This window comes from Sturnus vulgaris, unplaced genomic scaffold, assembly GCF_052056855.1.
Source record: "Sturnus vulgaris isolate bStuVul1 unplaced genomic scaffold, bStuVul1.hap1 Scaffold_2077, whole genome shotgun sequence".
NCBI lineage: Eukaryota > Metazoa > Chordata > Aves > Passeriformes > Sturnidae > Sturnus > Sturnus vulgaris.
The window spans coordinates 9,170-22,057 of NW_028276242.1; the positions used below are offsets into that span (position 1 = coordinate 9,170).

At 50.3% G+C, this 12,888-nt stretch overlaps 1 long non-coding RNA gene across 1 annotated transcript; it reads left to right on the forward strand.

The window, feature by feature from the left end:
• Nucleotides 1–9,542: 9,542 nt before the first annotated feature.
• On the forward strand, nucleotides 9,543–12,209 carry LOC148217838 (uncharacterized). Its single transcript, XR_015800706.1, has 2 exons — nucleotides 9,543–10,916; nucleotides 11,242–12,209. It is a non-coding gene; the product is annotated as an uncharacterized LOC148217838 (long non-coding RNA).
• The last annotated feature ends 679 nt before the right edge of the window (nucleotides 12,210–12,888 follow it).

The following is a 12,888-nucleotide window of genomic DNA, read 5'->3' on the forward strand; positions in this document are numbered from 1 at the left end:
AAAATAAAGGAAGATGATGTTACAAGACAGAAAAGGGTAAAATAAAAGGAGTACCTGAGACTGGGGGGCGGGGGGGAAGAAAATGGGGAAATATTAATTGCTACACACTAGGTACAAATGCTTTTTACAAGTAATTTATGAGAAGCAAGCTAAAAGCGTCTTACTGCTGCTAGTGATATCATGCTCCAAGCTCTGCTAATAATTCCTATTTCTAGCAATAGTTAAATTGAACTCACTACATTCCAACTATTTTTCTGCTTGTTTAGATGGCAGATCCGTTTGGAACACACCTTCGTATAGCAAATTCTATGCCCAGGTAGGGACCTCTCAGTTCTTCCATAAAACATTTTCTTCTGCATTATGGCAAGCCTTTGTTTTAGCTTGACAGCTTTCTTGAAACTTCAATTTACGCATGTATCCAAAGACATTTGCAATTCCAGAAATCGGTAGGCACATCATATGGAAAGTAAATAACATTCTCGAGAGGGAGTTGCTTTGTTACTGAGGGGATGAAAAGCAAGGCTAGAGCTAGTAGAACTACCCAAGAAATTGGACTTAACGCAGCTTTTACAAGGCTCAAAGTAGCCATACCGAGATGTTTGAGCTAAAAGCCCCAGTTACCAGACTTACAGGCCTAATAGTTATCACCACACCACATTCCCTGGTTGCAGTATTTTTAACAGCAGTGCAGAACGCTACTGAAAATTATTTTTAGGTTGAATTGTTCTCTCCCCTCACTGCCTGTGTAGCTGTTAGAGGCTTCCAGGAGGCTGGGGAAGCAGACTGCTGGTTTCACTTCCAGACACGTCACTTCCATGGTCTGCTGGAGGGCACTTTGAAGCCCGTGGCCTTTTCTTGCTCTATTGTATCTGACAACTTTCCTCCCCCACGTCTGTTTTTTTAGCGGGCAGCATTTTTGGAGGGCCAGTCAAAGACCTCAGGCTCCGAGAGAATTCGTCTGCTTTGCTCTGTTTATGTGTGCAACAGATGGGAGCAGCAACTAAGTCAAGTAGTAACTTCTGAGCTGCCCAGTTATCAGTAAACCAAAATATTCTTTTGTGACTCTCGCCAGACGAACATATCATCCTATCCGAGTCACACACTGCCCCTCTGGCATTTTCCAGTCAGACAAAGAATTCCTGGCCCCTTCCTTGCATGAACCTCAGCTCTCCACCTTGTTCCAGAAAGAGTTCTAGATCCAAGGCCCAGTGAGCCAGCTACCCTTTGCTGCCCTGAGCAGTATGGAAACAGCCAAGCCCCAGCCCTGCAGCCCTGCCTAACTCGCCTTTGCCTCCCAAACCTGAACCTTTTCCTTGGCTGTGGCATCCTCACTCATGCAATCCTGAAGACAAAAATCTGATTTGGCAGGTGAGGCCGTTTCTAACGCAAAAGCTTCACCAAGGTTTCTCTTCCAACTTCAGCCTTAAACAGTCCTCTCCTCCTCAGACAGCCCCCACCTCCAGCCTTTAGCTGTAAATACTTACTGTTTTACAGCTAATGCTTGCCACCCCTCAAAATTAAGTCTTTTGATATGCATTTACATCCCTCCCTAACCATGTCCTCATCACCCTTCCCAAACTCAGCCTCATCTCCAGGCCTAGAACCTCTCCCTAGGTGAGGGACTGTCCTCGGGTAGGAGTGCTGACAGACCTGTGCATGAGCCCAGCTGCATAGCCCGTGCTAATCCCAGCCCAGCTCTAGCCTTTAAACCCACTGGGGCTTTGGTACTGGAGGCCCAGTTACAGTAACCCCTGTGGCCGTTCCGCTTCCAGGCCATCTGGGAGTTGTGATCCCCCACCCTACACCACTTTGGTGAGAAATGCATTCCTTTCTTACAATAAAGTTTTCATTTTATGTCTAAATTCAAGCATTCCGAGAAAACGTGTAGCAATTATATCAAGACAGACATGACAGGCACCAACATTAGTCTTTCATTACACACTTTTCATGCCTTCTCTCCACAGATTTCTTTGAGGCAACTCTGACTCCTTTTCTCACAGGCAGCTCCACACAGCACCAACTCCTCCTCTCCTCTGTACGACTGGCTAAACCCCAGCCTGTCCCTTCCCCAGCCACCTGAGCCTGTCTGTCCCACACACAGCATCCTCTCACCTTGTCCATCCCTTGCACGGCCACGTGTCCCTTCCTCCTCGCAGCACAGCCAGCAGGCTCCAGCCCACACTGCAGCAGGCTCTGCACCTCCAGCTGGAGCTGTGCTTAGTGAAACTGGCAGCCAGCTGACCCACGCTTTTATAACAACCAGCCTCACTGGGCAGGCAAGGCTGTTTCCACTCCTTGCTAATCAGTACAGCTGTAACTCGTTGGCAACTAGTGCCTTCTGCACTATCCTTACAAACTATTCTCCTACAGAAATGGACCGGAATTCCGCGGGGATTTTCCGGGGATTCCGGGGGGATTTTCTCGGGAATTCCGGGGGGATTTTCTGGGGATTCCGGGAGGATTTTGTCGGGAATTCCGGGGGGATTTTGTCGGGGATTCCGGGGGGAATTTCTGGGGGATTCCGGGGGGATTTTATCGGGGATTCCTGGGGGATATTCCCGGGGATTCCGGGGGGATTTTCTCAGGGATTCCGGGGAGATTTTATCGGGGATTCCGGGGGGATTTTTCCCGGGAAATGCGGGGGGCTTTTTCCCCGCGATTCCAGGGGGATTTTCCAGGGGATTCCAGGGGGATTTTATCGGGGATACCTGGGGGATTTTCCAGGGGATTCCTGGGGGATTTTCCCGGGGATTCCGGGGCGATTTTCACTGGGATTCCGGGGCGATTTTCTCAGGGAATTCCGGGGGATTTTCTCGGGAATTCCGGGAGGATTTTCCCGAGTATTCCGGGGGGATTTTCCCGAGTATTCCGGGGGGATTTTTTCGGGGAGTCCGGGGGGATTTTCCCGGGGATTCCGAGGGGATATTCCCGGGGAATTCCGGGGGGATATTCCCGGGGAATTCCGGGGGGATTTTCTCCGGGATTCCGGGGGGATTTTCCAGGGGTTTCAGCGAGGAATTTCCCGGGGAATTCCCGGTGGATTTTCCAGGGGATTCCGGGTGGATTTTCTCGGGGATTCCGGGGGGATTTTCCCGAGTATTCCGGGGGGAATTTTTCGGGGAGTCCGGAGGGATTTTCCCGGGGTATCCGGGGTGATTTTACGAGGAATTCCGGGGGGATTTTCCCGAGTGTTCCGGGGGGATTTCCTCGGGGATTACGGGATGATTTTCTCGGGCAATTCCGGGGGATGTTCTCGGGTATTCCGGGGCCATTATCTCGGTGATTCCGGGGAGATTTTCTCGGGGATTCCGAGATTATTTTCCCGGGGAATTCATGGGGATTTTCCCGGGGATTCCGGGGGGATATTCGCGGGGATTCCGGGGGATTTTCATGGGGATTCCGGGGTATTTTCTCCTGGATTCCGGGGAATTTTCCGTGGATTCCTGGGGGATTTTGCCGAGTATTTCGGGAGAATTTTCTCGGGGATTCCGGGGTGATTTTCCCGGGAAATTCCGGGGGATTTTTTCGGGGAGTCCGGAGGGATTTTCCCGGGGATTCCGGGGGGATTTTACGAGGAATTCCGGGGGGGTTTTCTCGGCGATACCGGGGGGATATTCTCGGGGATTCCGGGATGATTTTCCCGGGGAATTCCAGGGGATTATTCCGGCGATTCCGGGGGGATTTTCTCGGGGATTCCGGGGGGATTATCCCGGGGAATTCTAGGGGATTTTCTCGGGGATTCCGGGGGGATTTTCCCGGGGAATTCCGGGGGGATTTTCTCGGGGAGTCCGGGGAGATTTGCCCGGGGATTCCGAGGGATTTTCAGGGGAATCCGGGGGGATTTTCTCGGGGATTCAGGGGGGTTTTTCTCGGGGATTCAGGGGGGATTTTCCAGGGGATTCCGGGGGGATTTTCTCGCGTATTCCCGGGACATTTTCCTGGAGATTCCAGGGGGATTTTATCGGGGATTCCGGGGGGATTATCCAGGGGATTCCGGGGGGTTTTTCCAGGGGATTCCGGGCATATTTTCCCGAGTATTACGGGCGAATTTTCTCGGGGATTCCGGGGAGATTTTCTTGGGGATTCCGGGGGGGGCTTTCACAGGGATTTCTGGGGGATTTTCGCGTGGATTCCGGGGGGATTTTCTCGCGGATTCCGGGGGCTATTTTCCCGGGGATTCCGGGGGAAATTTCTCGGGGAGTCCGGGGGGATTTTCTAGGGGAATTCCGGGGGATTTTCTCGGGGATTCTGGGGGGATTTTCCCGGCGATTCCGGGTTGATTTTCCCGGGGACTCCGGGGGATTTTCTCGGGGATTTCTGGAGGATTTTCCCGGGGATTCCGGGCGGATTTTCTCGTGGATTCCGGGCGGATTTTCTCGTGGATTCCGGGAGGATTTTCTCTTGGATTCCGGGAGGATTTTCCCGGGGAATTCCGAGGGATTTTCAGGGGAATCCGGGGGGATTTTCTCGGGGATTCCGGGGGGATTTTCTCGGGGATTCAGGGGGGATTTTCCACGGGATTCCGGGGGGATTTTCTCGGGGATTCCGGGGAGATTTTCTCACGTATTCCCGGGGCATTTTCCTGGAGATTCCAGGGGGATTTTATCGGGGATTCCGGGGGGATTATCCAGGGGATTCCGGGGGGATATTGCAGAGGATTCCGGGGGGATTTTCCCGGCGAATTCCGGGGGGATTTTCTCGGGGATTCCTAGGGGATTTTCCAGGGGATTCCGGGGTGATTATCCCGGGGATTTTCCTGGGGGATTTTCCCGGGGATTCCGGGGGATTTTCTCGGGGATTCCGGGTTGATTTTCCCGGGGAATTCCGAGGGATTTTCTCGGGGATTCCGGGGGAATCTTCCAGGGGATTCGGGGCGGATTTTCTCGGGGATTCCGGGGAGATTATCCCGGGGATTTCGGGGAGATTTTCTGGGGGATTCCTGGGGGATTTTCTCGGGGATAGCGGACGGATTATCACGGGGATTCCGGGATGAGTTTCTCGGGGAATTCAGGGGGATTTTCCAGGGGATTCCGGGGGGATTTTCCCGGGGAATTCCGGGGGATTTTCTCGGGGATTCCGGGGGGTTTTTCCCGGGGATTCCCGGGGATTTTCTCTCGGATTTTTTCCGCCATTTTTCAAGCATTTTTTCCCGCAATTTTCCTGGATTTTTCCCAAATTTTCCCCATTTCTCACTGATTATTTTCCCCATTTCTCAATGATTTTTGCCCCAATTTATCAAAGATTTTTTTTCCCCATTTCTCACTGATGTTTTTCCCCATTTTCCCCCCATTTCTCACTGATTTTTATCCCCCATTTTTCAATGATTTTTCCCCATTTCTCTCTGATTTTTGCCCCATTTCACCATGATGTTTTCCCCATTTCTCACTGATTTTTCCGTTGATTTTTCATGGATTTTTCCACCCATTTTTCGTGGATTTTTTTCCCCATTTTTTCTCCATTTCTCACTGATTTTTTCCGCCATTTTTCATTGATTTTTTTCCGCCATTTTTCATGGATGTTTCCCCCAATTTTCATGGATATTTCCCGATTTCCCCCCCCATTTCTCACTGATATGTGCCCCCATTTCTCTCTGAATTATTCCCCCCATTTTTCATGCATTTTCCCGCCCATTAATCACTGATTTTTTCCCCATTTCTCACCGACTTTTCCCCCCATTTCTCACTGATTTTTATCCCCCACTTCTGACTGATTTTTCCCAATTTTTCGTTGATCTTTTTCCCCATTCCTCACCGATTTTTCCCCCATTTCTCTCTGATTTTTCCATCATTTTTCATGGTTTTTCCCCCCCATTTCTCACTGATTTTACCCCCTTTCTCACTGATTTTATTAATGTTTGTATTTCTATTTCTATTTATGTTTATATTTATATTTATTATTATTGTTTTGCATGTTTATGTTTATGTTTATGTTTATATTTATGTTTATATCTATGCAGGTTAACGTTTGTGCATGTTTATGTCTATGTTTATATTTATGCATATTTATTTTTATGCCGGCGAACGCGGGCAGGCGTTTTATGTAAACGCCTATCCGCCGGGGTCCTAGAGAGGCCGCCATCTTGAGCGTGTCGGGACTCTCAAAATGGCGGCTCGGGCGGCACCCCGGCTGACCTGCCAAAAATGGCGGCAGAAAGGGCGGGAAAAAATCAGGACCCCGGTGTGTAGGCATAAGATGCCTGATTACATCGCCGACGCCGATCCGCTCGCCGACAATTTTCCCGGATGTTTCAGAGCATGCTGACAACGGCCGCGCGGTCCCCGGTGCCGCGGGCGTGAGGGCGCCGGCGGGCGCGGACAGGCGTTTTATGTAAACGCCTATCCGCCGGGGGTCCTAGAGAGGCCGCCATCTTGAGTGTGTCCGCACTCTCAAAATGGCGGCTCGGGCGGCACCCCGGCTGACCTGCCAAAAATGGCGGCAGAAAGGGCGGGAAAAAATCAGGACCCCGGTGTGTAGGCATAAGATGCCTGATTACATCGCCGACGCCGATCCGCTCGCCGACAATTTTCCCGGACGTGTCAGAGCGTGCCGACAACGGCCGCGCGGTCCCCGGTGCCGCGGGCGTGAGGGCGCCGGCGGGCGCGGACAGGCGTTTTATGTAAACGCCTATCCGCCGGGGTCCTAGAGAGGCCGCCATCTTGAGTGTGTCCGCACTCTCAAAATGGCGGCTCGGGAGGCACTCCGGCTGACCTGCCAAAAATGGCGGCAGAAAGGGCGGGAAAAAATCAGGACCCCGGTGTGTAGGCATAAGATGCCTGATTAAATCGCCGACGCCGATCCGCTCGCCGACAATTTTCCCGGACGTGTCAGAGCGTGCCGACAACGGCCGCGTGGTCCGCGGTGCCGCGGGCGTGAGGGCGCCGGCGGGCGCGGGCAGGCGTTTTATGTAAACGCCTATCCGCCGGGGTCCTAGAGAGGCCGCCATCTTGAGCGCTGCCGCAGGGCTGGGTCCCGGCCCGCGGGCCCTTCCGCCATCCTGAGAGGGGCACGGTGCAGTACCCGCCTGTGTCCACACGGCGGCAGCACTGCCGCCCAACTCAGCCCGGCACTGCCGCCCTGTCAGGGACAGACAGAGAAGGGAGAGAGTTCCAAGCACCAGAGTCCCCACCTGTCATAAAATCCTCTCAATGAACGCCCCCAAAAAAACCCCGACCCAAACTAAAAATGCCCTGCCTCTGACCAAATGAAAAAAAAAAACCTTTTATATATATAAATCATCTATTTTTTAATATTTAATTTCTAGTCATAATCTAGACATATTTCATATATTCAATTTAATTGCTATTCTATTTATCATATATACAATATTATTTTATTATTCATTATATACATAGATTTATATTACTAATGTTATTTCTATTTTATCTATATCCATCTATATTTGGAGGTTCATAGTTTTTAATATTATTTCTTTAAAAGCTCTGCCTCTAACCAAATAGAAACAAAAAACTCGATTATTTTAAATTATATTTGAATATATTTTTCTATTTAGTTTTCATATTTATATCTGTAGATTTATATGTCTATATTGTGTATTCTATATTTATATACTATTTAATGTAGTTTTTACTAGTATATTAATATACTAGATGCTATTTACATTCTATTATAACATACTATTTAATAGAACATATTAAAATCGATAAATTATTTATATTACATACTACATACATGTATTTTATATTTATATTTATTTCTATAGATTTATACTTACATATATATATGCATATATAGTTATAATCATTTTATGTCAGTATCTATTTTTGCATATTTGTATATTTTTGCCTATATTATTTTCAAAAAACCCTCCTCTAACCAAATAAAAACCAATAAAACATTCCTTTTAAAGTCTGAATATTTATATATTTCTATTTTCATAACATAATATAATGTAATGTAATATATTTATATATTGGTTTCTTATATTTGCTTCTATATTTTTATTCTTTATCTTTTCTATTTACAGTATCTATAAAAAAACCCTACCTCTATCCAAACACAAGCCAATAAAACATTCCTTTTAGACTATATTTAGCTATTTTTTAAGGTTCTGTTTTTCATGCATTCTACACCCACCCCTCCCTCTCAATGTTCTGGCACCCACCATGACCCCCCGCCATGCCCGACTCACCTGCTCCTCCAGCGCAGCCCGGCTCCCTCTCCCAGGGACCTTGGGGTGCCCCAAACCACGTCGGAGCCCCCCTCAGCCTTTTTTCCTCACCCCAAAGAAGGCACAGAACGACTCCTTTAATGAAGTTGTTTTAACAATTGTAAGGCTAGAGCTTTTGGTATCCACTGCTTGCCATCCCTTGTAAACCAATTTTTTTCTTCTTTCTTCTGCAGCTTAATAAACCTCTTTTTTTCCCCATAGTTTTCCAAATGCATGTATTACCGCATATGCATATTTAGAATCAGTAAATATATTTAATGTCTTGTCCTGCTATAATTCACAGGCTCTCACAAGCGTGTGCAGCTCTGCTGTCTGAGCTGACCAGGTGGCTGGTAACCTCCCCCCTTCCTTTAATTGCTTTCCATTCACGATAGAGTATCCTGTAAATCATGAAGAATGGGGGGAAAAATCAGTGAGAAATGGGGAAAAAAATCCCTGAAGAATGGGGGGAAAAATCAGTGAGAAATGGGGAAAAGTGGGGAAAAAATCAGTGCGAAATGGGGGGGGGGGGGAATCAATGAGAAATCGGGGAAAAACATAAGTAAGAAACGGGGGGGAAAAGTCCATGAAAAATGGGGAAAAATCAGTGGGAAATGGGGATAAATCTGGAAAAAATCCATGAAAAATGGGGGAAAATAGTGAGAAATGGGGGGAAATGGGGAAAAAGTCAGTGAGAAATGGGGAAAAATCAGTGAAAAACGGGGGGAAAACTCCATGAAGAATGGGGAAAAAAATCAGTGAGAAATGGGGAAAAAAATCCCTGAAAAATGGGGGAAAATATCAGTGAGAAATGGGAAAAAATGGGGAAAAAAATCATTGATAAATCGGGGGAAAAATCAGTGTGAAAGGGGGGGAAAAATCGGGATCGGGGACGTGGACCGGGACTGGGATCGGGGACCGGGACGGGGAAATGGGACAGGGACCGTGATCGCGGACGGGGACCTGGGACAGGGACCGGAACCGGGATCGGGGACGGGGACTGGAGACAGGGACCGGGACCGGGATTGGGGACTGGGACCAGGACCGTGATCGGGTTCCGGGACGGGGAACTGGGACTGGGACCAGGATCGGGGACCGGAACCGGGGACTGGGACCGGGACCAGGACTGGGGACGGGGACTGGGGACAGTGACCGGGACTGCAATCGGCACCGCCCCCCGAACCGCTCCCGGAACCGCTCCCCGGGCTACCCCGGCACGGCGACCGGGAACGCCCCCGGCACCGCCCCGGCACCGCCCCCGGTGCCGCCCCCGGCACTGCCCCGGCACCGCCCCGGGTAGCGCCCCCGCCACCGCCCCCCGGGGCGGGCCGCCGAACGCACGCGATGACGCGCGGGGGGCGGGACGGCGCGGGGCGGTGACGCGCTTCATGCCAGGAGCAGGGCCGGGTGCGACGAAGACGGGAGCGGGCCGACCCGATACCGCGCGGGGCCGCGCGCCCCGGCGGAGCCCGGCCCGCTGGGTAGGGGCCGCCAATGGCACCGGGGCTTCTGCTTCGGCTTCTGTCCGTGTCGGCGGGGAGGCCCCAGCCAGCGGTACCCCTCTCCCTCGGCGACGCGGGCGTGGAACTCGGCATCGGGCGCTGCATCGCCGCGGACAGCAGGGGGCGCACGGGTACCGATACTGCCATGGGGCCCGGCGCTGCTCTCCTGCTCCGCCGCCAGGCGGCGCTGCGCTGCCGTCCTGCCGCGCCTCCGGGCACGCTCGGTTTCCTCGGGACCCCGGGCCCCGCCTGTCCCGCCGCTGCGGAGGCGGGGGATGCTTTATGGGACTGCCCGAGCTGGCAGTGCCGGGTCTGGGGCGTTGGGGCGCGCCTTGGGGGGCTGCGGGTGCGCTCGTTTCCTCTTCTGCATGGCCTTCTGTGTGAGCATCTCTCGTTGCGACTGCTCTTGGAGAGTCAAACCCCTCCTCCTAAGTGGTCTCAGGAGCCTGGCAGGGTGAGTTTTGTTTCACAGGGGAAAGGGCCACTGGTCGTGTCCAGAGACCTGTGCACCCAGCCAGGTTTCTGCCTGATAAAATTCCAAATGGATGAGGATTTCTCCCAGCCCCAAGCTGCCCCCACCTGTAACCCTGGCTGCCTTTGGGGTGCCCAAAGCCTCCTCTGTGCAGATCTCAGGAACCTGGGAGGGGTGAGCAATGTTGCACAGGGAAAAACCCCACAGATTTTATCTCCGGGCCTGGGGCCAGGAGCAGGCATTTGCGTGCTATAATTCCAGAAGGAGCACGGTGTCTCCCAGACCCAAGCCGCATCCAGCTGTGACCCAGCTGCTCTTGGAGTGCCAAAAGCCTCCTCGTAGCTGATCTCAGGAACCCTGGAAGGGTGAGTTTGGTTTCACAGGGAAAAGGCCTCAGTTTGTGTCCAGAGATCAAATAAGGGACTCTGCTTTTCCTCTAGTTCTCCTTCCTGTTTTCACCTGGGCTACAAGGATGGGCATGGCCTGTATTTCTCATATCAAAGTGATGTTACTAAATTTGTCCAGAAGTTCTGATTGTTATTTTTATTAGTAGTAGTAATTTTCTGATAGAAAACACTCTCATTTTGCCTTTCCCACGTTGTTTCCAGGTGCTGCCCAGGATGGACATCTGTGGTCTCAGACCGTGATTCCCGAGGAGCAAGGAAAGCCTTTTCCTCACCTGCACAGTTCAGGTGGATGGACAGAATTGGTGTGGCCTGACAAGGCAGGAAAAGCTGTCTGTGTTCTGGAGTGCCTTGAAAGCTTTCTCCGTCAGGTTTGGAAGGGGTTTCTCTTTGGGATTTCTTGTGATGCAGCACCACGGGTATCCCTTTGTGCCAAGTCCAGTGCTAAAGGATTGAAGAACTGACAAGTGGGGTCTGGGATGAAAATGCCTCTAATAAAATTAAGCAAAGAATACAATAAGAGAAATGAGCATCCTTTTAATGTCTGAAATAGTTAGGAATAAAATGCTGGAAAAGGGCACTCTGAATTGGTGTCACTTGTCATGGATAAAACCCCAGAGTGAGGAATCAGAGCAGAAGTTGAGAGCTGGAATCCTTCTGCAGTCGACTTAATTTTCTTTTCCTCCTCTCTTTCAGACAGGAAGAATCACGACTCTCCTGGCATCTTTGCCAAGAGCTGTGGTGTTTGATCAGCCAAAGCCCAGAGGCTTCAGCACCAGAGGTCTGAGCCTGGAGGGCTCCTGGTGCTGCCCGTGCTGTGGGCTATGTCAGAGGATGCAGGGTTCCTCTTTGCCTCCCTGCTGGGATTAACTGCCATGGGAATGTGGGATCTGGGTGAAACTCCAGCTCTCCTGGTGTTCAGGGGAGCAAGGTCTGAGGGACTCCTCTCTGGGGATGTGCGGTGAAGGACTGAATAGTGTGGAAGGAGAGTATTTATAAACTGTATCACTGTTTCTCCCAAAATTGGGGTGGAGCGGTGATGGGGGTGTTGGGTTTGGTCTGGGCCTGTTATTCTTTGTGCAATTTTTAAATTCTCTTGTATGATTTACTGTCCGGTATCTTTCTAACAAAAGCTGACATAAATTTAGATTAAGGATTAGAACTTGGGTCCATTCATTGCAAACATTTGACAAGGCTGGAGGACTGGGGTGGTGACTGCTCTCAGGAAAGGTTACTTATTAATACTGTGTCAGATTTCCCGCAGTGACTGTCAGGCCTGCATGGCTGTGAGTTCGTGCTCTTCTCACTGGGGAAATAAGTTCAGCAAAATTAGAAGTGTTAGAAAAATCCAGCCAAAAATTCCACCCTCTGTACCCCCTAAGTTTTCCCAGTTTTTCCCAGCTAGGAGCTGCACAGAAGTCAGGCAGGGGAAGTGACAACAGGGAACAGCTGAAAAATTCAAAGGCACAAAGAGGAAAGGGGAAAGGTTTCAGAAAACAATTCTATGGTCTAAGAATAATTTCTGATTCCCTACTGAGAAGAACACGAACTCACAGCCATTCAGGCCTGACAGTCCCCTGCAGTGAGAGCTCAGCACACATCCACAGAGGCAAGTCCAGCATCTTAAATGAAAAAATAAAAATAAAAACCAGAAGAAAAGGTGATTTCTTTTGCTTCAGAGTTATTTCAAGTTCTTAAAGCCCAAGCAACATTTGCTCTTGATTTTGGTTGGGTGAATCATGAGCAGTGGGCACGGGTCATGCCATTCATTGAGCAGAAAACCACGGGGTCATTTAGAGGGGACACAAGAACTGTTTGTGTAGCGACCTCGGGCTGCAGAGGGGCAGGAGAAAGGCCAAGGGAGCTCCCTGGGGCCACCAGGGCCTGTGGGGAACAGAATGGACGCTTGGATGACCAGTGGAGGTGAGGAGTGGATCTGAGTTCATCTACAGGGAAATAAGGAGGGGATACTCTGGAGTGAAAAGCTGAGGTGATGAGTTCACCCACCTGGGCACGAGTTGTGTTTGCACAAAGTGGGAACAGAGGTGAAGGTCAATCCAAAGTCGATCCTGCTTGACCTCTGAATTCCAGGATAAGTTTTACAAGCTGCCAAATGAGGGAGTAAAAATACACAAAAATGAAACCGAGAGCATTCATGAGGTTCCTGGGAGTCCATTACCACTGTTGTCATAGAATTCTTAATGAGTTTTGAGCTTTTAATGACAACAATTCGGTACTTTCTTTGGATTATTCACTGTGTAGGATTTGGGGTTTATCTGGATTTTAAAGGCGTCGTGGTGGCCCTGACACTGCTCAGGAGCTGGTAGGAAAAGCAGGGTCAGA